A 5,741-nucleotide genomic window follows, 5' to 3' on the forward strand; every position below is an offset into this window, starting at 1 on the left:
ATCTGCAAGTGCGGAGAGGACTCCAACGGAGGAGGATGGCAGCGAGGGAATGGATGTGAGAGCGTGCCTTCAAGACGAACTCCCATCAAGAGTGCATAGAGTCATCGCGGAGGTAGGGCAATTGCGTGGTGGTGACAGTGGCTATGGATGAGGAGTTCGACGACGACGGTGAGAAGTGGTGGTTGTTGTGATGGTGTAAGTTGATGGTGGGGTCAAAGCCTTTTGGGCTAGGATTATTTGTTTTTGATTTTTTTTTTTCATTTAAAATAGTATTTATGTATTTAGTCTCTATTTTTATTTTGAACCAAATAAAATACTAAGATATAATTCAGTCATGTATATTTTTATACTAAATACAATGTCCCAGTCTTTATCTTTTAGTCTTTGTATCTCAGTCTTAATCTCTCTTTTAAATGTTACCTAATAATTATGAGATGAAAAATTATTTTCAAAGTCATAACTACGGATACTCTATGATGTATTCTGTGCATATGTAATTAAATTAAACACTTTCAATATTTATTTTCTCATTTTTAATATATATATATTAAGAAAATTTTGATTATACTAATGTAAAAGAGTTTAATTATGCTGCTACGATAACTTTAATTATTTTATCATGTCAACGATAGAAAGAACACACAAAATAATGACAGTTTTTCAAGAGATTTGGGATGGTTGAAAATCGTCGCAAAACAGACCTTAATTGCAAACACTTGAGTGGTGTTATAGTTTATTAAACTACCTTCCACCTTAACCCATGACAATAATAAAGAAGTCTCGTGGCCCACAAATTCAGCCCAACAAAATACATAAATTCAGTTACAATTTTAGTCTTTATTATCTTATCTTATCTTTATGTTATCTTCTTATCTTATCTTATCTTACTTTTCTCTTTCGTAGACAATACTCTATATATATTTAGTTTTACATTCACAATTCAATCAGTCAACAATCAATAAAAATTTCTTCATCTTTTCTTTTCCTATTCTTTCACAATTTTATCATGGTATCAGAGCCTTAGTATCCTCCTTGAAGATGATACATAAGCTATCATTTTCCCGGTGAGAAATTACCCCACTTTTTTTCTTCAACCTCCTCCCACAATGAATAATGAATCTTCCAATTTAGCTCATAATCTCTATTATATCTATCCATTAAAAATCCAACATCAGTCTTAGTTACCCTTGTTCTAACAAGAAACAATTATTATTCATGGAATAGTCACTATGCCCTATCTGCGCATTCTTCTGACAGTTCCATCTGCGCCTTCTTCTGGCAGTTCCGTCTGCATTCTGTTTCAGCAGTCATGTCTGTATTTTGTTTCAGCAGATCAATCTACATTTTGTTTCAGCAGTTCCATCTGCACTATTATTGCGCTCTACGTGCCCTCTTTTTTTTTATCGCGCTCTACGCGCCCTCTCTTATTGTGCTTTACGTGCCCTCTTTTATTGCGCTCTATGCACCCTCTGAAGATCAATCTTATCGCGCTCTACGCGCTTTTTTTTTTAAGATCGTTGCTTGCTCTCTCTCCCTCAAGCACATCATCTCCTTTTATATTTTTGTCGTCGGCAGCTCTAGTTCTGTTGCACACATCTCCATCTGCGTCACCACGTCAGACGTGTTTTCCTCCACAATTTTATCGGAACTTATCCAAGCTGTGGATTATTGACATCTTCCATCCATCAGCTTGTGGGGGCGTATTAAACTACTCTTCCATCTTAGCCCATGACAACAATAAAGAAGTCTCGTGGCCCACAAATTCAGCCCAACAGAATACATAAATTCAGTTACAATTTTAGTCTTTATTATCTTATCTAATCTTATCTTTATATTATCTTCTTATCTTATCTTATCTTTACTTTTATTTTTCGTAGACAATACTCTGTATATATTTAGTTTTACCTTCACAATTTAATCAATCAACAATCAATAAAATTTCTGAGATTTTTTTTATTTAAATTAAAAATATAATATTTACTAATTTAAATAAACGTATAAGTATTTACCAAAATACATTTAGGGTTATATCTCGGATACAGTGGGAGAAACCACAAAACAAACATATATCGGGTGCACTGACCCCGTTTTGTGATATGGAACGCACTGGTCATATCTCGGGTGCACCCGAGATATGAACATGAGATCATCTCGGATACACTGCATCCGAGATATGCTCATATTCTGACATGGACCAATGCATCCGAGATACATGCAATAAATCAAGACAGGGACACTGCATTCGAGTATAGTCAAAATCCAATGCTTTTTTTTATGAAAATATTGTAATGTTGTAGATGAAAAATGGTCCCATAACAATCGAAGGTAGTAGTTCTACAGAAATTATGCTTCATTACACATTAAACACATTTAATAACAATCAGTACATCAAAGTGACAATATTGGAACAAAAAGACCTAAACCTAAACTGCATGCGTTCGTCATGGATCCGAGTGGGGCGCATTGGGACACCCATGTCTGGTGTGGCCCTCTCCGTGGCAGAGCCCACATCTCTTCTTCGCACGCTCAATGGCATCTATCTCATTCCATATCCGAGTAGATACCGGCCTACCCGATGCCTTCCTCCTCATGGCAAAGTTGGGTTTCAGGCGTGCACCGTACCATGGAGGCCACATCTTTTCATCTGGTATCGGCGGAAACTCCCTCTCGTATACCTTGAATACAGAGGCCATCGTGTACAAGGGGTCCACAAAATGACCCCACTCAATACTCGCAGCTGCACATGCCGCCAGGGCGTGTCGACATGGGTAATGCAATGACTGGAACAGGACGCAATCGCATGTACGCTCAGTCATACGAACTCGATATGAAGTTTGTGACCAACCATCTACTAGCTCCATCTCTTCCACGCTAAAAACGGATGCCCTACGATCACAATGGGTGACTCGCAACATCGACAGGCTCTCTCTGTTCTTATCTATAGCTGCCAACAGCCGTTGTGAGTAGATATGTCCGCCCTGTAACTGAGCATGTACTTCGCGTCCTCTGCGCACGAACAAATGTTGCAACCTCTCATACGTTGCCCGAAAAATCGCTGCGACCGAAAGATTCCTCGTTCCCTTCAGCACGGTATTTATACACTCCGATAGGTTCGTAGTCATGTGACCATACCGACGGCCTTCGTTGCAATGTTGCAACCACAATTCCTTCCTGAAACGAAGAGCCTAGTCCACCATCTCACAGGATAGTGTACCTAAAGTATTCAAGTACCAGTCGCATCCTTCCTTACTCAGACTGTCGTCGTATTTATCAGGTACCTCTTACCCTCGGTCGATTTGAACCTGGAGTTGAAGTTTGAAGCCATGTGTCGGATGCAGTAAGCATGATATGCTGACAGGGGATGCCATCCACTGTGAGGTGCATTGAGAACGGTGCGAATGGCCTGTGATCTATTTGATATGATCAGGATTTCTGGCTGTGAAGTAACATGTTGTCTCAAATTTGAGAGGAAAAATGACCATGACTCCGTTGTCTCAGACTCCACTAATGAGAAAGTTATAGGAAGAATATTGTTGTTACCATCTTGAGCCACAACAATTAAAAGCATGCCCCGGTACTTACCTTACAGATGTGTTCCGTTCACCAATACAAACGGCTTGCAATGCTTAAACGCTTCAATCCATGGAGGAAATGCCCAGAATACCTTATCAAACTGACTCCACTCTCCGTCAACCATATTCCTGTTGTAATAAGCTTAGGGACAGCAATGCATTCGCGGATCGTACCTGGGAGGCACTCTTGCAAGGCTCGTAAGAGTGCCGGAATCCTATTGTATGACTCCTCTCAGTCGCCATAGATCATGGCAATTGCCTTTTGCTTTACTATCCACACCTTCCGATACGAGGAATTAAAATGGTAACTTTAATGGATAGCACTTTGCAACACTGGGATAGACACCGACGGATCAGTCTTTATCATTGGTAACACAACCTTGCAAATCAACCCACTATCCAATTGCACATGGTCTTGAGACATGGTTGGTGCCAGACAGGTTGCAATCCACCGAAACGACGTATCTCCCTGTGAATTATGATCCAATGTCAACAACATGCTAAACAAAGACTCCATGAATTATGATCTAATGCATCCACAATATAATGTAAAATATACCAGTAATTCAAGTTCAATTGTAATGCCACACGAAGACTCCACAGACAACCATTGGAGAATTGCTTGCATCGGCAGTGATATTTTAGCCTATCTGACTCCAACACTCTGTACTCTGCATTCCGTCAAATATCGTAGTTCTTCACCGCCATTAGGACTGCTTCTCGGTCGCTAAACCTATGCCCAATTCGGAATTCTACCATACCATCCGTATTGTAATCCTCCCCGTCCCCAGCATTCAAAAGATTGTCCGAGTGCATTGCATCCAAGTTCAACATCTGATAATGGCTTGGAACATCTGACAGTCGAGGAATGGCCAAAGGCAGAGGTAGCAGAAACCTACCAATGCTGCCATCGGGAGTCTCCGGCACAAACTCATCTTCTGACACTGTATCAGTTGACGAGCCGGACCTAGCAACATAGGTAAAATCACCCTCACTGTCGGAATCGTCGACACTATCATGAGGCTGGACATAGTGGATCAGTGTCGCCTCGAGCGGCACGACTTCAGGAGCCGAAAGAGACGGCCCATCCCCAACAACTACATCATGGACCACAGCATACAACTCCATCACATGTTGGGGCATTAGTCGTGCATGTACGTCAAACATTACCCTCACATGCTGATCCCCATCTATCCAAAATAACTGGTTCGTAAATCCACCGTTCGGAAGCGCATACAGAAATTTATATGCAATCCTCCCAACCTCCTTTGTTCCTACTTCTCCCATATTGCTCAGCATGATCGTCTTTAGCGCATCCAGGATATCAACCTGGTAAGTGCGCAACATCACAGTATTGTCAGACTAAAAAATCACTCCTTCATCACCTTGTCTAACCATCCCATTCGGATAAACCACCACAAAAAAGTATTGATTGTTCTCCATCAGAGCAAAATTGAAAGAAGAGAGAAAAGAATGGTTTGTGAATTGTGTGAAGAGAGGTATTGTGATGGTCTCCATAAATAGACTTATTGTATAACATATCTTGGGTGCTGAGACCCTAATATAATCTTTGACTATATCTCGGATGCAGTGCCCCTGTCTTGCTTCCTTGCACGTATCTTGGATGCACTGGTCCATGTCAGAATATGTGCATATTTCGGATGCAGTGTATCCGAGATGCTCTGTTTTTCATATCTCGAATACACCCGGGATATATGACCAGCGCGTTCCAGTGCACTCGAGATATGTTCATTTTGTGGTTTCCTCCACTGTATCTAAAATATGACCCTAAATGCATTTTGGTAAATACTTGTACGTTTATTTAAATTGATAAATATTATATTTTTTAATTTAAATAAAAAAACCAAAATTTTTTCATTTTTCTTTTCTTATTTTTTTATAATTTTATCATAGTTGTCCGTGATCAAAAGATTCTATTGTAGTATTCATAGTTTAGTTGAGGTAGTCCTAATACATTAAGAGGTTGTGATAGAAATCTATGTTTAGCTAAATTGTTATATACAGAATTAGCAACATTAAAAGTCATATTTGATGGTAAGATGACGCATAAATTAGGACTTGATCAGCTAAATAAACATATTATAGATGCAGTGCTTTAAGTGTAAGAGATTGATGTAAAAATTTATGTTTAGATAAATTGTTATATAC

This window comes from Arachis ipaensis, chromosome B10 (assembly GCF_000816755.2).
Source record: "Arachis ipaensis cultivar K30076 chromosome B10, Araip1.1, whole genome shotgun sequence".
Lineage (NCBI taxonomy): Eukaryota > Viridiplantae > Streptophyta > Magnoliopsida > Fabales > Fabaceae > Arachis > Arachis ipaensis.